The 23,979-nt window shown below is 40.5% G+C and overlaps 1 non-coding gene across 1 annotated transcript; it reads right to left on the minus strand.

The window, feature by feature from the left end:
* Window positions 1-645: 645 nt before the first annotated feature.
* On the minus strand, window positions 646-749 carry LOC133229329 (U6 spliceosomal RNA). The gene has a single exon (XR_009730552.1). It is a non-coding gene; the product is annotated as a U6 spliceosomal RNA (small nuclear RNA).
* Window positions 750-23,979: the final 23,230 nt, after the last annotated feature.

Below are 23,979 nucleotides of genomic sequence, written 5' to 3' on the forward strand. Positions count from 1 at the left end.
ATATTTCTAGAAATATACATATATTTCTAGACCTGAGGCGTCTGGATACAAATATATGGAATTCTTTGTGAAGTAAGGATGCCAATTATTAATTTATTCAAACTGTCATTCACCAGTGATTCCGTGTTCTCCTTCCCACTCCTGCCATCAAGTCCGTCACGCCACACTTTCCAGCTCCCACAACACAACACCTGTGGCTCCCCTAATTTATTTGCTATTTGTGTAGTTTTTATTTTATAGTAGAATACAATCAAAATACACTTGATAAAATGCCACCTTTTTTTTTTTCTTTTTTTGAGGTTTTTTTTTTTTTTTTTGGTGGAGGGCAATCTGAGATGCTAAAAACGATCAAGTGCTTTTACTTGCACCGTTTTGATTCTTGGTGAAGTTGAATATCTTTTCAAATGTTTATTGTCCATTTATATTTCTTCCTTCAATTGCTTTGTTCACTTCCTGTTTCCACTTCCCTACTGGAATGTTTTTCTTACTGATAGGGGAGAATCTCTTGGTACAACGACTATTGAATTGTGTCTTATGTGTGCTGCACATATTGTCTCCAGGGCTACCATTTGTCTCTTACCATTGCTATCTGCATATATTTCGACTCAGCCATCAAAAATTTTTCTGCTATCAAACCTGTCTTATAAAAATATGGATTGCTTCATGAATCTGCATGTCATTCTTTTTCAGGGACCACGCCAAGCTTCTCTGTACCATTCCACTTTTAGTATATGTGCCAAAGCTAGCACTCCCCTAATTTATTAATTTAACTTCTTTGGAGTATAGTGCCTGGGTATTCGTCCCTGAGATTGCTGAGAAGGAAATGCGCCTCTTAGAATACAGTTTCCTGGTGACACCAGTGTGTGCATCCTTTGCCTCATGTGTTGCCATAGAATGTCCTACATAAAAGTCTTTCAGGGCATGTTTGGTGATAGTGAAGGTGGTGATGACCTTGCCAGCCAAAATTCTGTCTGTTAACAGAGTCCCCAGTGACTCTAGATAAACAGAGAGCTACCGCAGACACTCAGATGCACACTTTCTGCACCAGCTGCTGATGCTCCTGCAAGGGGAGCCGATGGAGAATTCAGGCGGCTGGCCTGTCTCTTCTGCAGAAGAGGTTGTGCTCCTTTCTTGGTTTTCAAACTGTGCTTCTTGAGTCCTGGGCGAAGATGGAAAAGAGCTGAATTTTAGGGTCTGGCCCCTTACTTGGCTCCAATCAGAATACTTCCCCAGATACAGCCACTCTACAGATGGGGCTTCTGAGTTCAATTTGGACCAAATATTTGCTGTGTGTCTTGAGGAGGGTGGGGAGGCTGGGGTGGGGAGGTGAAAGGAGAAAAAGGATTGTGAAAAACATGGCTAAATTCATCATCACAGACTGGTGGGCGGTGGGCTCTAGCCATGCTTTATTGGTTCCAAATAGTGTTACAAAAAGTTAAAATTTGAAACCAACCTTTAAAAAGAATTTTCCCATTTAAGAGCTTAAACAACAAAACACCCTGTGTCTCTGGATTCTTTTATCTCAACAAAAGAGATTGCTTGCTTGGGAACACTGATAGCACGGATCAGCTTTCTAATACTTTGCACTTTTTGAAACGTTTGGTCTTCTTTGTGATTATCTTAAAACTTTAGTAAATGCTGAGATAAAACCATATTGACCAGTTTTTTAAAAAATCAGAAAATCTGGCAATAGTCACCTCACCATCTGTCATGATGACAATTAGCAGGTGCTGAGAAACAGCTGCTGGTTTTAGCCAAGACGTGTCCTCTCTGTCACCCGGCCCCCACCACCCCCTCCTCTATGACTCTGGGCCCTCTCCGCTCATTCACAGAACTTGCCTTGACCCTGGAGCCATTTGAGTTCAAGATCCAGAGGCGAGATGACTGTTAAGGCCCTTGCTATGCCCATCATCTATTGGATTTCCATTACATCTATGGCAATTAGTACTAAAATTAAAGCTAATATCCTTTCTTTAAATCACCCTCAGTTTATGAACATCTCAGCCACAAATTTTCTGCTCACGTGAAGTTCTGGGGTCAGGAACCTTTTTTTTTTTTTTCATGAACAAAGAAGATGTGAAACCTCCAACCAAGCAAACAAGATTTCCCTTCCAACAAGTGCCATATTGAGCTTCATGGGGATCACTAGGAATGTTCTCCGTATCTTTCTGTTTCTTCCTCACTTTGGGGAGCAGGGTAAGGTTGGACTTTCTGAACCCTTGACCTGTCCGAACCAGGGAGTAGTGAGCAAAAATGACTTGTGAGACTTCTGGACCTTAACATGTTATATGATCCGAAACCCTGGGCTCTCTTCCCTTTAGAACAGAGATTGGCCAAGTTCAAGATGGTGACTGTAGCAGTGAACCGAGGACTTAGGAGCTCGTGATAGACCTCTGCTGTGAGCAAGGAGTAAAATTGCAAGTTTCCAGATCTTGAGGCTTGGGGCTGCCAGTTACTGCTCTACAGTTACTGGTCTGTCCTGACTCCTTTGTCTTAAATGAAAGCACCATTTTCAAGCCCTCAAGATTGGTACTCCCACCTAGCCAACCATTCCTCTTCTCTCTTTGAAGTCCCTTCCCTTGACTTGAAGCACAAAGTTAGAATATTATTAATCAGTACCTACTGCCATCATGTCCTCACTTCTTGGCATTTGGCTCTCCACTTGATCTTTACTGCCATGTCCCTCTGTTACTTAATAGATTAGAGGTCCTGTGTTTCCAACTCTGAATAATTCATCTTCATGAAATCTCAGTATTTCACTTAGAACATTTATTTCTTTCATTTTAATATTTTATCATTTTTGTCCTAAATGTATGACCTTAACTGGTTGCCATGCATTTTATTTCTTCTTGCCTTAAATATTTTAAAAGTTTCAAAGTACAAACATTTCTCATCTGGAGTGTAACAAAAAAATTTGCTCAGTTTCAGTTCTGTATTACTTAATTGTAACGAAGTGTCGTTCAAATGATTGTTTTCTGATTTCTTTCTGCTTTAGCTTCGTCCTCATCTTTTTCAGAGTATTTTTTTAAATAATTTTATTTTTTTTTATATTTGGCTGTGCTGGGCCTCTGTTGCTGCACGGGCTTCTCTCTAGTTTGGCAAACAGGGGCTTCTCTCTAGTGCCTTCTTGGGCTTCTCATTGCAGTGGTGGTGGTGGTTTAGTCGTGTCTGACTCTTGCAACCCCATGGACTGTAGCCCGCCAGGCTCCTCTGTCCATGGGATTCTCCAGGCAAGAATATTGGAGTGGATTGCCATTTCCGTCTCCAGGCTCATTGCAGCGGCTTCTCTTATGGCAGCACAGGCTCTGGGCGCATGGACTTCTGAAGCTGCAGCTCGTGGGCTCAATGGTTACAGTTCCCAGGCTGTAGAGCACAGGCTCAATAGTTGTGGCCCGTAGGCTTAGCTGCTCTGCTACACGTGGGATCTTCCCAGATCAGTAATGGAACCCACGTCTCCCACCTTGGCGGGCAGAGTCTTTACCACTGAGCCACCTGGGAAGCCCCTTTCTTGGGATATTTTAATGCTTGGCATTTGGCCACAGTGCCTACAGTTGAGGGGTGGACTGTACAGCTGTGAGAACTTCTTCTTTATGGCCAGATAGCATTTGCAGCAACACGGATGGGCTTCACTGTTATGCTAAGTGAAATAAGTCAGACAGCGAAAGACAAATCCTGTATGATCACTTATATGTGGAATCTAAAGACAACCCCACCCAGCAAACTAGTGAATGTAACAAAAACAAGCAGACTCACAGATACAGAGAACAAACTAGTGTTTACCAGTGGGGAGGGGCAATTTGAGGTTGGGGAATAAGAGATATAACCTATTACGTATCAAATAAGCTACAAGGATATATTGTACAACACAGGGAATATAGCCAATATTTTATAATAACTATAAATGGAGCATAACCTTTAAAAATTGTGAATCACTCTATTGTACACCTGTAACATATTGTACACCTGTAACATAATATTGTGCATCAACTATACTTCAATAAAAAAATAGGATAACAAAAAATCAGTTTAAAAAAGAACTCTGGGTCTTTCCCCACAGTAGAGCACCAAGGTTTTCTTCAGAGCTGGCACTTTTGATCGGTGTTCAGACTCTGCGGTGATAAAACACAAGGTGAAGAAAATTTAAACAATAAGGATAATGTCTCCTTCTTCTGTCGCTACAGTAGAGAGTACTGGACTAGGTCTCTTAAAGTATATAACAGCTTTAAGTTCAGTTCAGTTCAGTTCAGTTCAGTCACTCAGTCGTGTCCGACTCTTTGCGACCCCATGAATCACAGCACGCCAGGCCTCCCTGTCCATCACCAACTCCCAGAGTTCACTCAGACTCACGTCCATCGAGTCAGTGATGCCATCCAGCCATCTCATCCCCTTCTCCTCCTGCCCCCAATCCCTCCCAGCATCAGAGTCTTTTCCAATGAGTCAACTCTTTGCATGAGGTGGCCAAAGGACTGGAGTTCCAGCTTCAGCATCATTCCTTCCAAAGAACACCCAGGGCTGATCTCCTTCAGAATGGACTGGTTGGATCTCCTTGCCGTCCAAGGGACTCTCAAGAGTCTTCTCCAACACCACAGTTCAAAAGCATCAATTCTTTGACGCTCAGCCTTCTTCACAGTCCAACTCTCACATCCATACATGACCACTGGAAAAACCATAGCCTTGACTAGACGGACCTTTGCTGGCAAAGTAATGTCTCTGCTTTTGAATATGCTATCTAAGCTTTACTGAGATATAATTCACACATGAAGAACTGCACATATTTAATGTGCACAACTTGATGCATTCAGACACATGCAAACACCCATTATATCATCACCACAATCAAGGTAACAGACATATCCAACACCTCCCGGACTTTCATTGTGTCCTTCCTTCTGTGTGTGTGTGTGTGTGTGTGTGTGTTAAGGACACCTAACATGAGCTCTACCCTCTTAAATGATACAATGCACAATACCATGTTGTTAACTGCAGGCACCATGCTCTGTGGCCCATCTCTAGAACCTGTTAATCTAGCATAGCTGAAACTTTATGACTTTTAACTAACAGCTCCCCAATTCACTTTTTAAGGATAATAGGAAGAAACATTTTTCTATATTCAACCGTATTATAAGAACTATCTAAAGGCTTTATATTCACTACCATCATGTATTATAGGGGAGGCTCCTTTACCCCCATTTTGCAGATAAGGAAACTGAGGGGGCAATTTCTCCTTTATTCATTTTACCTAACCCTTCAAGCTGCAGGGAGGTCCTGGCTAACATAAGGGTTGCAATAAAGAGGATAGAGTGTGATAGCGGGAATGCCTTACTAGTCTCTGTGTTTATTCATGCCTTTTAACTTATTTTATTATGATCAGAACACTTTATGTGAGCTCTACCTCCTTAACGATTTTTAAATGTACAACACTAATATTGACTATAGTCACAACATTGTCCAGCAGATCTCTAGAACTTATTTATACATTTTATCTTACTTAACTGAAAACGATCTCATTTAATTTGAAACTAATCAAATTGCCCATTCTTTAGTATCTCCTCATTTCCCCCTTCCCTGGAAACCTTCATCCTACTCTTTTTTTTTTTTTTTTCTGATAATACCATTCAGCATGTGGGACCCTAGTTCCCTGACCAGGGATCAAACCTACACGCACTGCATGGGAAGTGCAGAGTCTTAACCACTGGACATTCAAGGAAGTCCCGCCTTTCTACTCTCTGATTCTATGAATTTGACTCTGTTAGATACCTCATATAAGTGGAATCATGCAGTATGTCTTCCTGTGACTGGCGGCTTTCATTTAGCATAATGTCCTCAACGTTCATCCGTATTGTTGGCATATTATTCTCAAAGAGGTATTAGAACTCCCATGTTCACTGCCAACATTATTCACAACAGTCAAGATGTGGAAACAACTCAGACGTCCATTAGCAAATGAATGGATGAAGAAAAAGTGGTATATAATACAACAGAGTACCATTAGGCCTTGAAAAAGAAGGAACTTTCACGTTCATTCATTTCATTGTGTAAGAGTTTATTTTACCCTCTATTAGAGTAAGATCACTGAAGAATTGATGCCTTCTAACTGTGGTGCTGGAGAAGACTCTTGAGAGTCCCTTGGACAGCAAGGAGATCAAACCAGTCAATCCTAAAGGAAATCAACCCTGAATATTCATTGGAAGGACTGATGTTGAAGTTGAAGCTCCAATATTTGGGCCACCTGATGCAAACAGCCGACTCATTGAAAAAGACCCTGATGCTGGGAAAGATTGAGGGCAAGAGGAGAAGGGGGTGACAAAGGATGAGATGGCTATATAGTATCACTGACTCAGTGGACATGAATCTGAGAGATAGTGAAAGACAGGGAAGCCTGATGTGCTGCAATCCATGGGATCACAAAGAGTTGGATACGACTTAGCGATTGAACAACAGCAGAGTAAGTGTGAAGGGACTTCCATGATGATCCAGCGGCTAAGACCTCTGCTTCCAAAGTAGAATAAGTGTGGTGTGGCAGCTCTGCCGTGTGCTAGCTAGATGACCTGTCGTCTGCTCTAAATAAATGACAACAGTAAACCAATGGTGTAATTCTTCACATCATAATTTCTCACAGTTCCTCCTTCATCTTTACCCCCAAGTTCAAACATGCCAACAAGACACAAGGCCCAATCCCTTCAGGATTTGTCCTAAACCCTGGACCTACTGACACGAAGCACGTCATGCATGAAGAAACGTGGCAGAAGATTTGACAGGCCATGGGAGAGACAATAATGAGGATCGCTTCACTTTCAACCATCTCACTAGCATCTCTTCCTCTGCCCTAGGGCCCTCCCCAAAGACTCACCCCCGCCTTACCACCCACAGTACAGAGTCTCTAGAAGGAATGGCCCAGTCCTTGCCAAACAAAACCTCCTAGAAGATTCTCATACCAGCTGCAACAGAAGTAACCTTTTCTATGTATCATTAGACCTGGTAACAGACAATTGTTTTTTTTTCCCAACTGAATTATCACTTGAACCTTGAGTGCCAGGGCAATACCTAAGAATTATACAAGTTTGCCCTCAGTTAACTCTAGAAGATATCTAAAGCAGGAATTCTATAACTCAGACAAAGTCTAATAATCCAAAGATAATGAAGTATTCATGCTCAATTGCGATGAACTTTGTAGAGACCGAAAAGAATTACAACTCTAAAATCACTAAAACTTCGAGTTTGAAGGTCCAGATTATTGAAATGTTATACCTTTGGGCGTCAACAAGCGTCCTGAGTTACAGCACAGTCAGAAAGACATTCCTCTCAAACCACAGACATTGCCAACTATTTAAGGCTCTAATTTACCAAGGGAAGAATCGGTAGTTAATTTCCTGAAGCCAGGGGATAATTTCCTTTTAAGTTCTTTTCTATTTCCTCTTCGTTTCTTGACCTTGTGAATCTCTTATCTCCATTACTTCTTTATCCCAAGGCTATTAGACTGTTTCCTTTTCCCACCCTTTCTAAAGTTTGCGCTGAGCTTGCTGACTTCTCTTATCTCCATCTCAGTCCCCATCAAAAGCCTTTCATATATAGGTTAAGTGAAACCTGCTCCTTTCTGATGTTATGGCGTAGTTGGAATCTAGCTGTAGGTCTGTGTCGTACAATAAATGAATTGTAGCGTGGCAGTCCAGCCATTCTTGTTCTCTGCTGGCTGGTTTAAAAATTGGCAAGGCTGTACTGATGGAGGAGATTGAAGGCAATGAGCTGAAGCAACTAGTTTTACTGCCCTGCAGAGTGAGTCAAACGTCGGAACACGGCCAGCACCTTCTTTCTTTATAGCCTCCTTAACATCTGTCTATAAAACTCATTCCTATCTTGCTGGACTTCCTGCCTCACTCCTTCACCCACTACTCTATCCTAAACACAATTTTTTATCTCATTGCTTACACCTCTCTAAAATATGTCTTTTGCAGAGTGAAGACACTAATCCAAAGTAAGACTAGAAAAAACTTCTTTTCAATTTAGCATGGTTTATGTGAATTAGAGAGTGAAACATTAGGTAATACTGTTGGAAAGTAACATATAAATAATAATATCAAATCATACTCTTCCAGTGCTCTCTTTTAGCTCACATTTCCATTTTGTTTAGCTTACATTTCCATTTTGGCAATGTCAGCTTAGATTTGACAATTTGACCTTTTTTTTTTTTTTTTAGTCTTTCGATTTTTAAATTTATGCTAACATGGTTCATTATTCTATTTTCCCCAGTCTTACTGAGGTATAATTGACAAATAATATTGTATTAATTTAAGGTTTGCAACATAATTGTTTGATATATGTGTATATTGCAAAAACAATCACCAGAATAAATTTAGTTAGCATCCATCTCCTCACATAATTACAAATTTTTTTCTTTATTGTGATGAGAACTCTTTTTAGTGTTACAGCCTTTATTTATTTATAAAACATTTATTTTGTATTGGAGTACAGTTGATTAACAATGTATTAGTTTCAGATGCACATCAAAGTGATCCGGTTATACATACTCAGGTATCTATTTTTTTTTCATTCTTTTTCCATTTAGGTTGTGGGTGTGTGTGTGTGCTCAGTCGTGTCGGACTCTTTGCAACGCCGTGGACTGTAACCCACCAGTTCCTCTGCCCATGGAATTTTCCTGGCAAGAACACTGCAGTGGTTGCCATTTCCTACTCCAGGGGATCCTCTCGCCCCAGGGATCGGGCCCACATCTCTTGCATCCCCTGCATTGGCAGATGGATCATTTACCACTGTGCCACCTCATCCCTTCATCCACCCATTTAGGTTATTATAGACTATTCAGCAGAGTTCCCTGTGCTACAATGGCACCCCACTCCAGTACTCTTGCCTGGAAAATCCATGGACGGAAGAGCCTGGTAGGCTGCAGTCCGGGGTCGCGAAGAGTTGGACATGACTGAGCGACTTCACTTTCCCTTTTCACTTTCATGCACTGGAGAAGGAAAGGGCAACCCACTCCAGTGTTCTTGCCTGGAGAATCCCAGGGACGGGAGAGCCTGGTGGGCTGCCGTCTGTGGGGTCGCACAGAGTCGGACACGACTGAAGCGATTTAGCAGCAGCAGCAGCAGCAGGTCTTTGTTGGTGATTTATTTTAAATAAAGCAGTGTGTACATGTCAATCCCAAGCTCCCAATCTAACCCTTCACCTCACCCTTCCCCCCTGGTAACCATAAGTTCATTTTCTAAGTCTGTGAGTTGCTTTCTGTTTTGACAGTTTGGCCTTGAACCATATTTGCTCCATCATCATTTAATGATCCCAACTAGGCTGAGTCTAACTTCGGTTTGCGTTCAGTTATCTTTCTAAAGTCTACTGTCCCTCCTGCTAGTCTACTCGAAGGCTTTCGCCCTTTGCCACATGAGCTATTTAAAAGTAAAAAGCCTGGTAAACCTACCCACATTATTTTCAGTTCACACAGCTGTGTGCCAATTAAATTTTAAAATCTATTCAAAATCACATTTAACGATGATACAAATGAAATTACTTACAAAATACAGACTCACAGACCAGAAAACAAACTTATGGTTGCTGGGGGAAGGAGATAGTTCAGGACTTTGGGAAGGTCATGTACACACTGCTATATTTAAAATGGATAACCAACAAAACCTACTGTATAGCAAATGGAACTCTGCTCAATGTTATGTACCAGCCAGGTTTGGAGGGGGCTGTTTGGGGAAGAATGGATACATGTATATGTATATCTGAGTTCCTTCGCTGTTCACCTGGAACTACCACAATATTGTTAATCGGCTATACCCCAATACAAAATGTTTATGGTGTTAAATAAATAAATAAAATGCTCAAAAAAAAAGTCACATTTAAGTACAAATTTTAATTGCTCTACACTGCCATCTAGTGACACTGAATGTTGCACCAAGTACTGCAATTCATGAACCCACCGGAGACACTGTTTTCCCTCAAGGTCTTTAGGTCCTAAATAGCCAGGTTGTCTAAATTTTCACATCCTCACGTGCCCAAATAAAAGTCAAATAAATAGGACATATTTGACTGTAGTCAATGGAAGTAGACTCAGTTTAGTACCAATAGGTACAATACCTTCCTTTTATTTAAAAAACTTACTACAATGCTTTATTCTTACTGAACTTTTTTCCCAAGAGAGGCATAATTTCTCTCATTTTTTAATTTTCATATCGTGTCACATATATCACTTTCCGATGTTCACTCTGTATAAGGCATAACTGCTTTAGCAAAATCAACACAGTTGATTTTCATGATAACCCAACAAAACGGTTGCTATTAATATACATTTAGCTTTGTGAAAAAAATGGGCACAAAGAGTGACTACAGTTACAGTTAGTAAACACTCGTCTTTCTGAGGATGTGTTCCTTTCATTCTATTAATAATCCTTTGCAAAGCTTATTTCCAAGGAATAAGACAGGTTGTTAGGAAGGCTACTAAGTTCTTTAGTATTTCATGGAATCAAACACTATTGGCCTAAAAAGACAAATGATCTTACCTCTCTCAGGTCAGATTGGAGGGCATTAGAGTTCCTTCTATAGGCATAAAGGGGACTACAGTGAGAGGTATTTTATCACTTGGAATTAAGGTCATCTTGGAACTTAAGGCCTGGAAAGTTCAGAACATCTGGTCAGGAAAGTTCACCATGTGTAACTGCTACCTAAAGATTATCATCATAGTTGAAGAGACGTGAAACACCCAAGATTAATCAAAGTGATAGGATTATAATAAGGGGGACATAGCCCATGAAATGACAGAAATCTAAGAAAATTATAACCAGGTTGGTCTCACTGTACCCTGCCCAAGTAGCAAGATGGTTATCAGTGATCTTAGGGAACAAGACAAGAATTGGATGGTGCTTATTCTTAGCCTCCCAGGAGTGACGATCTGGAACCCATAACCATCTTCCATGAACAGAGGCCTGTGCTCTGTTTTAGGACTGGGAGAGCGTATTGAATTTTCCTGGGCATGAATGACATATTTTTCAAAATTATCTCCCTTTCTATGAACTAATTTCATGCTGACTGACTTGGTAGATGTGTTCAATGTATTGCCTCTCAGCTCCAGACCCACCATCCGCTACCTGCTCAAGAGCACTGAGAAGGGCCCTGTAAATATTTTTCCTTTTCCATCCGTGAGGATGTTATGCCAGGAGAGGGTAAGGAGGGATCTGCCCTCTTGCCCAGACTCCTTTGCTATGAGTGGCCTCTGCCCTGCCAGGCCCCTGTAGCATGCTGCAGCCCACGGCACCCGGGGCCCAATAGCACCTTCCTACGTGGCTTTCCAGTAAATTCCAAGGTGCGATGCCTCTGTGGGAATGGCTTCCCTCAGAGCTGGAGGCCGGGTTTCCAGCAAGTTCTTCTGGGAAAGCATCTGAGTGCCTGTCAGCCATCGCATGCACCGTGGTTTCACTCTCTCCAGCAGGGTGTTTCTTCTCTGGGTGCTCTGTCTTAGTCTCAGGGCCAGTGGCTGTTCCTCTGCTATTCCCATATGCTCTCGAGTTGTTCTCTTTCTTGTTAGCCAATTTCTTAGGTCCGGTTCCATTATAGTTAATAATGCTATATATTCAACAGTCCTTGTTTGAATTACTGTCTGGGTTTTCCTCTCTCTTTACTGGACCTTCACTATTACAGAAAGCATCTTTGTGAAATTCACTCAACTTCCCAGAAACCAAGATTCTTTGTAAGAGTGGGTCCTGACTATGGAACATCAATCTTCTGTTCATGATACGGTAATATTTACCACTATGATTAAGGAACGGGAATGTTTGTTTTTACATCAATTCCTTATGAGTTTGGTTATTCGCTCTTACCCCAGAGCCCAATCACATCTGGTTGTGCAAACAACCAATTCTAGACCTGAAGGTCTGAGAACAGACTCGGGGCAGAGGGAGCCTCCCCACAACACCACCACTGTATCGGCAGTCATCTGGCTTCTTTCTGTAACACCTCTGCTTCAGCTCTTGAAATTACAGTGCTTAATGCTACTTTGCTACATCAGGAAAGAGATAAATTTGCCAAAATGGAAAAATTTAATGACCCAGGAAAGAACCTTATCTTCTGGTTCATTTGCTCTGTGGTTAGCAGGAGAGGTTAGGATAATATGATGGTTACTGACAATGAACTTGACCTCCTAATGTGTCACAAGCCAATAGCCATCAATGTGCCATGAAAACAAGCGGTGGACTTTTCTGAAAGCTTACCCTTACACAGATTAGAATTATTTTTCTACACGGGAGAGTAATGTAATCTTAATATTTAACCTCCCAAATCTCACCAAAGTGGAATCTGAAAGAGCCAGAAATTAAGTGTTGGTCAAAAAGACATTCCTACTTTCAATTTTCAGTGTAAACTTGTGCTTAATCTGTTGTTGCTACTTTCAAATAAAAGAGTTCAAAATAGACCTTGACCATATTAGGTAAAGAGCTTGATCTCCAAATCACATTATTAAACAACAGTCCTTCACTGCTTACATCAAAGGCACTCTATTCAGATTTGAAGCAAAACATTTGGAATAACATATTTTTTAACCAAAATTAAAAAATTTCATCACACACAAATGCATCGGTAAAGAAGAGTAGGAGCAGTTCATGGAAAGTAACGATTTCTTTCAGCTCTTCTTCCTTGTATATCACCCATCCATGTAACAGAATCACCAAAGCCTTAAAGTTAAAAAGAACTCATGAATTTACCTTCAATTTCACACATAAATAGAAGTTCCTTTGTGGGCGGTTACCCACTTTACACTTCCAACCAAAGCAATGAAACTCAGGATACTCTTCAAACCTCTCCAGTACTTTTTTCTCTCTACAGGTTTAGCAAGTTTATTCTCAGAACTGCAAAAACTGTATAAACTGGACTCCTCACATATGTCTATTAATGGAAACATGAGGTTCTCCATTAAATAATGGAACTTCATTAAAGATGAGTTTCTCCATGTTTTCATCTCCCAATACTGATTACTGTTGCCTCTTCTCATCTTTGTAAATACAAGAAACCACACAATATATGGGGCTTCCTGGTGGCTCAGACAGTAAAGAATCTGCCTGAAATGCAGGAGACCTGGCTTTAATCCCTGGGTCAGCAAGATCCCCTGGAGAAGGCAATGGCAACTCACTCCAGTATTCTTGCCTGGAGAGCTCCATGGACGGAGGAGACTGGTGGACTGCAGTCCATGGGGTTGCAAAGAGTCAGACATGACTAACACTTCACACACAACATACATCAGAGGCTGTTTGATCTACTTTTTAAATTAGATTTAACTGTTTATCACATGTATTTGCTACTTAATTTCAATCTTTTGGGTAACTTTTCCAAATAAGTAAATTTATTCATCATGTGTGGTTCCTATTCATTTTATTCTCTTTATTCGCATGTTCTTGGGAGGTATCCCACTGAACAATTCCATATATTATCTACATTATAGACTTTGATTCTCCAACAAATCTGTTACTTATTAGTTTAAGGAGGTAAGAAAAAAGAGGGGGGCTCCATCCATAGAATTGGATTGTGAGCATTTTCAGAGATGATGTACCTTTCTGTGCCATTCGAGGCCTTTTCTATTCTTTACTTTGATATCTTTCAAGACTATGCCCACCCCGTGGCTCCTATGAATGGTGCAATGCACAACACATGTGGGAGGCCCTGGCAATCTAGCTTCCTTCCTACCTATTCTCTGCACCCCCTCCTCCTCTGTGGGCCAAGCTTAGATATAAGAAGCTCTGAGCTTCAGTCTAGAGATAGACAACAGAGAGCTGATGGCAACCGTTTTGGTCAGCTTGATTTTCAGTAGACATTTTACAACATCGCCCAAGTAGCAGAGCACTTTTAACTGATCGGTTCCTTCTCTTCATCGTTCTTGCTGCTGATATTTTGACATCCACACTTTTCTTTAACAAATTCTCTAGAATGAAAAAAAAATAACAAAAAGGTGTAGAGACTTGAATCCATTATTGTTTCTGCTAGCTCAAATGGCAATTGAGAAAAAGTGGAAACTATTGATTCAGATGAAGTCTCTAGATTTTCCTGAACACTCTGTTATCTTCATAGCTTAAGTAATTGAAAACTCAGCTGTCTTCATTATATTTCTATGAAAGCCTATGTGAAAATGAGAGCATACCATGAGACTTCAACAAGACATCATTTTTCTTAAAATAAGTTTAAATGATTTCCAGTTGCACTGTGATATATTTTTTGGGAGCCCATGAGACAAGAGATGCTTCATGCTTATGTGAAATTAAACCCCCTGAAAGCTTAGCGTCTACTCTAAGGCATTTGTGAATTATTGCTTGTGTGCACATGTATGTACACATGCATTTAAAAACCAGCAACAAGGTAGGGGTTTCAGAGGAAAGGAAGGACAGGATAAGAAAAAGAGGAAGGACATGCTGGCCCACTGCATCCCTCTCTCCCTACAGAGCCTTTTTCTAATTTACACAAAAGTATAGAGTTTGAGTCAAGACTGCTGGGAGAAATATCAATAGCCTCAGATACGCAGATGACACCACCCTTATGGCAGAAAGCGAAGAACAACTAAAGAGCCTCTTGATGAAAGTGAAAGAGGAGAGTGAAAAAGTTGGCTTAAAACTCAACCTTCAGAAAACTAAGATCATGGCATCCAGTCCCATCACGTCATGGCAAATAGATGGGGAAACAGTGGAAACAGTGGCTGGCTTTATTTTGGGGGCTCCAAAATCACTGCAGATGGTGACTGCAGCCATGAAATTAAAAGACACTTGCTCCTTGGAAGAAAAGCTATGATCAACCTAGACAGCATATTGAAAAGCAGAGACATTACTTTACCAACAAAGGTGTGTCTAGTCAAAGCTATGGTTTTTCCAGTAGTCATGTATGGATGTGAGAGTTGGACTATAAAGAAAGCTGAGCACCAAAGAATTGATGCTTTTGAACTGTCGTGTTGGAGAAGACTCTTGAAAGTCCCTTGGACTGCAAGGAGATCCACCAGTCCATCCTAAAGGAGATCAGTCCTGGGTGTTCTGATGTTGAAGGACTGATGTTGAAGCTGAAACTCCAATACTTTGGCCACCTGATGCGAAGAACTGACTCATTTGAAAAGACCCTGATGCTGGGAAAAATTGAGGGCAGGAGGAGAAGGGGATGACAGAGGATGAGATGGTTGGATGGCATCACTGACTCAATGGAGATGAGTTTGAGTAAACTCAGGGAATTAGTGATGGACAGGGGGGCCTGGCATGCTGCAGTCCATGGGGTCACAGAGAGTTGGACGCAGCTGAGTGACTGAACTAAACTGAGTCAATATTATGAAGCAGTACATTATAAAACAGGAACCTAGCATTTGTTCTATGCGCTGTGTACCATGTGCTTTATACGAGCTCCATTAGATTTCACAATATCCCCAAGAGGTAAATACAGTTGGAGATGAGGGGAAGCAACTTAATGAGGTTACATAACTTGCTGCTGCACATACAGCTAGTCAGTAATGGGAACTAAATTGGGACCTTATCCTTGTTTGTCCTTGTTCAGTCACTAAGTCATGTCCAGCTCTTTGCAACCCCATGAACTGCAGGACGCCAGGCTTCCCTGTTCTTCACTATCTCCCAGAGTTTGCTCAAACTCATGTCCATTGAGTCTGTAATGCCATCCAGTCATCTCATCCTCTGTCACCCCCTTCTCCTCTTGCCCTCAATCTTTCCCAGCATCAGGGTCTTTTCCAATGAGCCGGCTCTTTGCATCAGGTGGCCAAAGTATTGGAGCTTCAGCTTCAACATCAGTCCTTCCAATGAATATTCGGGTCAATTTCCTTCAGGATCGACTGGTTTGATCTCCTTGCTGTCCAAGGGACTCTCAAGAGTCTTCTCCAGCACCACAATTGGGACCTAGATCTGTCTAATTCTCAAGCCCATTCTCCTTTCAAATATTTGTTATTTCATTATGAAAATATAAATAAAAAATAGAAATAGTACATCAAGTTTACACATACCAACCATCCATTTAATAAACGTGATCATTTTTGCCATATTTTACTCCAATCCTTTTAACTTAAGAACAAAATGTTATAGACAAAATTGATGTCACCTATCTGATTCCCAATGGTTAAATCAACCACTAACCTGAAATTGGGTTGCATCCTTCCCAATTTTGTTTTCCTATTTTGTATACATATTAAATTATATATAAAATGTGTATATTATATCTTGAAATATTTAATGGTTATAACTGTATTCAGAATGCTATATGATGGAGAAGGAAATGGCAATCCACTCCAGTACTCTTGCCTGGAAAATCCCATGGACAGAGAAGCCTGAGAGGCTACGGTCCATGGGGTCGCAAAGAGACGGACACGACTGAGCGACTTAAAAAAAAAAAAGAATGCTATATGATATGCTGCTTATTTTATCTTCTTTCATTAATGGTACAATGATGTATATATATATCTTTTGTAGCTTGATTTTAATACATATGTATTTTTTATAATTAACTTTGGACTGCACTGGGTCTTCATTGCCACACACGGGTCTTCGTTGCTGTGTGTGGGCTTTCGCTCATCGTGTTGATCAAGGACTGCTCACTAATTGCAGTGCACGGGCTTCTCACTGCAGTGGCTTCTCTTGCGACAGAGCAGGGGCTGCGGCACCCAGGGACCTCAGTAGTTGTGGTGCAGGGGCTTAGTTGCCCTGTGGCATGCTGTATCCTCCTGACCAGGGCTCGAACCATGTCCCCTGCATTGGCAGGCAAGTTCTAAACCACTGAACTACGAGAGCAGTTCCGCAATTATATTTAATATTAACTCTGTTCTTGTTGAGAGATCTACAACATACCACTCTGACTTACTCTTTTCAACTATTTATTATTTTATTGTTTGGTTATTTCACCCCTTATTTATTCATCTCCAAATAGTAACTATTCAGAGTTTTTTCTTTAATGTTGCTATTATAAATAAGGTTGCAATGATTATTTTTTCTACATTTCTCCTTGTGCACATATGTGAGGGTTTCTCTAGGAAATGTTTCTAGAGATGGAATTTCTGGCTCTTAGGGTAAGTATATTTTCAGATTTGGGGTGTTGCAAATTGTTTCCCATGTTCGACCAACTCCCACCCCACCAGCAAGGAAGACAGTTCTCATGACTTCCAAGCCTCATGAGCACTTGGCCTGCTCCTGACCTTGACCTTGTGCCAGGCCAAAGACTCAGATTCCTTAGATTCTATCCCCAGGTCAAGATATGCAGGAATTACTGCATATAATGACATGTTGTAATTTTAGCTGTGTTCTCTTAGAGGTATTTTGAAAAATTTTTGTGTCCAACCTTTTAAATACATCAATTCTTCATTATTTAACTTCTTTGAAATAAAAATAACAAACCTCATAACATGACAGGTATTCAGTTACCAAATATATGTTTTCAGAATATTTTTCACACATTGTAATCTGGGGAGTATAGTAAACTGTGATTAACTCTATTTGTTATCTAATCAACATTTTTTTCAAACTAGGACAAAAAAAATTTTTTTACCCTAGTCTTTATCAGACTTAGTCTGCAAAAGAAATTATAATGTATTTTCTCTGGAGAAAAAAGGAGGTTCTCCAATACTTGCTAATTAAAATATTCAAACTGACCAAGCGAAAGCTCAACCTAAATGTACATTTGTAACTGACACTCTATTCTAACAGATTATTCTTGGAAAGAAGACTTTTACTAGAGATCTTTCTTGTCATTATCAATCAATCCAGTATGGTCTAGGTTCAGATTCCTGTCATTGGCACACTTTTTAAGCTAGCTCATAGAAAGTTCTCACTAACTGCCTCTTATTTCACTGCACATTAATGCCTTTAATCAAAGGGTCAGAACCCATTACATCTAGATTTCAGGAGAGGTTTCACCAATACCACCTCCTGGACTGTCTGATACCTAAACCCACATACCCACAGATCGTTACAAGCCCTCGCATGAACTAACCTTTCCTGATGATCCAGCCTCATCCCTCAATGGAGTGAGGCTTTTTAAGTCTTTATTTTGGGGGCTTTATTTGGGGCCTCCAAAATCACTGCAGATGGTGACTGCATAACCTACCACAGTTTGAGAGGTCAGAGGGCAAGATAAAAGCTGGATTGCAAGGTACCAAATCCCCCAATATTCCAGCTTTTAAAATCTTACATGGCCTATACTTAGAGTAAGATAGAAAAGAACCTTTTAAGAAAGCAGTCAGGGTACTTTTTACTTAGATAAAATTATAAGAGAAAAGTGTAAATGAAGCAGACAGCTCTTTTATTCACCTCCTTCTGCTTGATTCCCTGGTGGCTCAGACGGTAACGTGTCTGCCCGCAATGCGGGAGACCCAGGTTCAATCCTCTGGTTGGGAAAATCCCCTGGAGAAGGAAATGGCAACCCACTCCAGTACTCTTGCCTAGAAAATTCCATGCATGGAGGAGCCTGGTGGGCTACAGTCCATGGGGTCGCAAAGAGTCGGATACGACTGAGCAACTTCACTTCTGCATGATAGAGACTTAAAAAGCCTCTCCTTTTGTTGCTGAGGATAAATGTTACTATTGCTCATAAGCGACCCGTTCTCCCAGTGTGGTCCATGGAAGCCCCGGGGGCTCTGAGAACCTTTAAGGGCCCTCAAGCTATTTTTATAACACTGTTAAAGCATTGCCTTTGTATTGTGTTGGCTTCTGCATTGACAGTAGGTAAGGCTGCTAGTGACCCAGCGTGGATCAAGGCGATGACTCCCGACTGCCCACTAGGTCATTGCGTTCTTTACCACCACGCGCTTGCAAGGCAGAAATGCCAATTTCACTTAAGCAGCAAAAATGATTTGCTTAAAAAGCAGAAAAATTATTAATTTTATTGCATCAAGACCTTTGAATACAAGATTTTTAAATATCCTATGTGAAGAAATGGCACACAAAGCATTTCTGCACCTTCCAAAGTACAATGAGTATCTTCCAGAAAGTACACGAGTAATAGTTGGAACATAACTGAACTAGTCACTTTTCTCACAAAACACCATTTTACTTAAAAAACTTACTCTCAGACTAATTCTGGTTTTTCCTATTGATGTATTGATGTATTTGGTAGACATTTCTTTCTTTCTTTTTTTTTAAGTGAATGAAATGATCCTGTCACTTGGAGGAAAATAGCTGAGAGTTTTTGTGGCCAGTGATAAAATTTGAGCTTTCAAGTGAAACTAGAATTTTAAAAACTCTGTATTTGCCTGACAACTTCCTAATACTTAAAGATCTTTCAAGTTGGTTCGGTAGTGACATTAATGAATGTTCTGATATCATATAGTTAGGTGTGTCAACCTTTAGAAGATGAGTATAACACACTAAACCCATTTTCTGCAGATAAGCAATACAGTCCATGGGGTCACAAGAGTCAGACATGACTTAGCAACTAAACAACAACAAAATGCATGTTGCAAAACTATTTTTAAATAAATTTTGATGCCACAACACAGGGAATGTTTACTGGTATGGTTTCAGATTCTATACTACAACTAACCGTTAAGAAAATACACAGAAGAACTATACAAAAAACATCTTGATGACCCAGATAACCACGATGGTGTGTTCACTCACCTAGAACCAGACATCCTGGAATGCGAAGTCAACTGGGCCTTAGGAAGCATCACTACAAACAAAGCTAGTGCAGGTGATGGAATTCCAGTGGAGCTATTTCAAACCCTAAAAGATGATGCTGTGAAAGTGCTGCACTCAATATGCCAGCAAATTTGGAAAACTCAGCAGTGGCTACAGGACTGGAAAAGGTCAGTTTTCATTCCAATCCCAAAGAAAGGCAATGCCAAAGAATGCTCAAACTACCTCACAATTGTACGCATCTCGCACGCTAACAAGGTAATGCTCAAAATTCTCCAAGTGAGGCTTCAAAGGTATGTGAACCGTGAACTGCCAGCTGTTCAAGCTGGATTTAGAAAAGGCAGAGGGACCAGAGATTAAATGGCCATCATCCATTGGATCATCGAAAAAGCAAGAGAGTTCCAGAAAAACATCTATTTCTGCTTTATTGACTACGCCAAAGCCTTTGACTGTTTAGATCACATCAAACTGTGGAAAATTCTGAAAGAGATGGGAATACCAGACCACCTGAACTGCCTTCTGAGAAATCTGTATGTAGGTCAAGAAGCAACAGTTAGAACAGGACATGAAACAGCAGACTGGTTCCGAATTGGGAATGGAGTATGTCAAGACTGTATATTGTCACCCTGCTTATTTAACTTATATGCAGAGTACATCATGAGACACTCTGGGCTGGAGGAAACACAAACTGGAATCAAGACTGCCCAGAGAAATATCAATAGTCTTAGATATGCAGATGACACCACCCTTATGGCAGAAAGTGAAGAACAACTAAAGAGCCTCTTGATGAAAGTGAAAGAGGAGAGTGAAAAAGTTGGCTTAAAACTCAACATTCAGAAAACGAAGATCATGGCATCCAGTCCCATCACATCATGGCAAATAGATGGGGAAACAGTGAAAACAGTGAGAGGCTTTATTTTGGGGGCTCCAAAATCACTGCAGATGGTGATTGCAGCCATGAAATTAAAAGACACTTGCTCCTTGGAAGAAAAGCTATGACCAACCTAGACAGCATATTAAAAAGCAGAGACATTACTTTACCAACAAAGGTGTGTCTAGTCAAAGCTATGGTTTTTCCAGTAGTCATGTGTGGATGTGAGAGTTGGACTATAAAGAAAGCTGAGAGCCGAAGAATTGATGCTTTTGAACTAAGGTGTTGGAGAAGACTCTTGAGAGTCCCTTGGACTGCAAGAAGATCAAGCCAGTCAATTCTAAAGGAAATTAGTCCTGAATATTCATTGGAATGACTGATATTGAAGCTGAAACTCCAATACTTTGGCCACCTGATGCCAAGAACTGACTCATTTGAAAAGACCCTGATGCTGAGGAAGACTGAAGGCAGGAGGAGAAGGGGATGACAGAGGATGAGATGGTTGGATGGCATCACTGATGCGATGGACATGAGTTTGAGCAAGCTTTGGGAGTTGGTGATGAACAGGGAGGCCTGGAGTGTTGCAGTCTATGGGGTCCCAAAGAGTCAGATATGACTGAGCGACTGAACTGAACTTGTCAAGTTTTGACATGGTCTCAAAAATTATCCACAATTATCTGAAAAGGCTATCAAAATTCTCTTTTCCAATTACATATCGGAGATAGGTTGGATCTTCTTCATATTTTAACTCAAAGAACATATTACAGATTGAATGCAGAAGCTTATCTGAGAATGCTATTGTCTCCTATTCTGCCGGAGATTATAGAGATTTGCAAAAATCTAAAACCTCATTTCTATGTCCTTATCCGCATATCCAGGGGATGGGCAGAAGAAACACATGCTTGTTTCAGGTTCCAAAGAATACCTGCCTTCCACATTTTCTGGTGGGTTTGAGGTAGTACCAGGCTATTAAAAATGACACTATTCAAATCTTAACTTGGGAAGGACAACAGAAGCAGTCAAGCAATGAGAGTGTGTGATTTCTGCATTTATCAGTGCCATGTGAAAGAATGTGTGAAAAAGGATCAATAACCATCTTCTGTATTTTCCCATTAGATGTTATATATATAAATATTCTGTGGCTTATCCAGGTTCCAGAGGAAAAGCTATCGAGTAAATTGGCATTCCTAGTTTTTTTTATTAGTTTAATTTATAAAATGTCCTCCTTGCTAATACAATCCAATTAAGTTACTTGTTGTAACAGTTAAAATGTTTCAAATGAGGCCGTCCATGAGAATAATAAGCAGTTTAAGAGAATCTGGGAAAGGACATACTTTCTGCCAGGTTATCAGAGCCAAAAACAAACTCAATTCTATCTTGACTTCTTGGATGAAGACTGTTCCCTGAGTTCCATTTATTACTGCTTCAAATCTTTTTCTTTGCTTTGGCTGATTTGATGGTTAATTTTATGTGTCATCTTGGCTAGGTGATAGTGCCCAGATATTTGGTCAAAAACCTGTCTAGATATTGCTGTGATATTGTAGCTATAGTTTTATTATCATGAATGTTAAATCAGTTGACTTTGAGTAAAGCAGATTAGCTTCTATAATGTGGGTGGCCTCATTCCATCAATTGAAAACCTTAAGAGGAAAAAACCGAGGTCGCCACAGGAAAATGAGATTCTGCCTCCAGTCCATTGTCAGATTCAAGCTGCAACATCAACTCTTCCCTCTTTCTCCAGCCTGCTGGCCTGCCCTGCAGATTTTAGACTCACCAGCCTCCACAACTGTGTGCACTAATTCTTATACCCTATTGATTCTGCTTCTCTGGAGAACCCTGACTCATACAATTGGTAAGTCATGATTTATCATAATTTTCCCATCATAGCAAGCTCATTGTAAAGAGTGGGCTCTTTAGCATCAACAGGAGAAAATGATTTGCCTAGAGATCAGTCTAACTGCATTCTCCAATGCAGTTGCCACAAGTCACGTGTAGCTGTTGAGCATTTAAAATATGACTATGCCACCTCTAGAAATGATAATATTTTGAATACACTGGGTTAAGTAAAATGTACCACTAATATTAATTTCATGTGTTTCTTTTTTCTTTTTTTATAAAGTGACAACTAGAAAATTTTAAATTACATATATGCCTCTCATTTTCTTTATCTTTTTATAATTTTATTTATCTATTTATTGGCCAGGCTGGGTCTTCGTTGCTTTGTGAGGGCTTTCTCTAGTTGCAGCAAGAAGGGGCTACTCGCCCTTTGAGTGCGCGGGCTTCTCATTGTGTTGGCTTCTCTTGCCGTGGAGCACAGGATCTCGGGTGTGCAGGCTTCAGCAGCTGCCCCGTGCAAACTCAGTAGCAGTGGCTCTAGGACTCTAGAGCACAGGCTCAGTAGTTGTGGCACATGGGTTTAGTTGCTCTGCAAGGTGTGAAATCTTCCTGGACCAGGGGTCAAACCCGTGTCCCCTGCATTGGCAGGAGTATTCCTATCCACTATGCTACCAGGGAAGTCCTACATTTTATCTCTTTTTAATTGAAGTATAGCTTATTTACAATATCTTATTAGTTTCAGGTGTGCTACATAGTAATTCAATATTTTTATAGATTGTACTGCATTTAAATTTATTACAAAATAATAGCTACATCCCCTGAATTGTACAATAATACATCTTAATTGTTTATTTATTTCATATATAGCAGTTTGAATCTGTTAATCCGCTGCTCCTATCTTGCCCCTCATCCTTTCCCTCTCCTCACTGGTAACCAGTAGTTTCTTCTCTGTATCTGTGAATCTGTTCCATTTTGTTATATTCGTTTGTTTTATTTTTTTTTTCCACATATCAGAGATAACATAGACTGTTTGTCTTTCTCTGTCTGACTTATTCCACTACCCTCTAGGTCCTGCTGCTGCTGCTGCTAAGTCACTTCACTCATGTCCGACTCTGTGCGACCCCATAGACAGCAGCCCACCAGGCTCCCCTGTCCCTGGGATTCTCCAGGCAAGAACACTGGAGTGGGTTGCCATTTCCTCCTCCAATGCATGAAAGTGAAGTTGCTCAGTCCTGTCCGACTCTCAGAGACTCCATGGACTGCAGCCTACCAGGCTCCTCCATCCATGGGATTTTCCAGGCAAGAGTACTGGAGTGGGGTGCCATTGCCTTCTCTGCCCTCTAGGTCCATTCACATTATTGCAAATAGCAGAATTTTATTCGTTGTCTGACTAATACTCCATTTTACGTATACCATATCTTCTTTATTCATTCATCTGTTCATGGACACTTCATTTGTTTTCATATCTTGGCAACTGTAAATAATTCTGCTATGGACATTGTGGTACATGTATCTTTCCAATTTAGTGTTTTTGTTTTTTTCAGATATATATCCTTGACTGGGATTGTTGGTCACATGGTAACTCTATTTTTGGACTTTTTGAGAAATCTCCATACTGTTTTTTATGATAATTTATATTACCACCAACAGTGTACTATGGCTGTCTTTTCCCCATATCTTAAC

The sequence above is a fragment of the Bos javanicus genome, chromosome 17, assembly GCF_032452875.1.
Source record: "Bos javanicus breed banteng chromosome 17, ARS-OSU_banteng_1.0, whole genome shotgun sequence".
NCBI classification, from domain to species: Eukaryota; Metazoa; Chordata; class Mammalia; order Artiodactyla; family Bovidae; genus Bos; species Bos javanicus.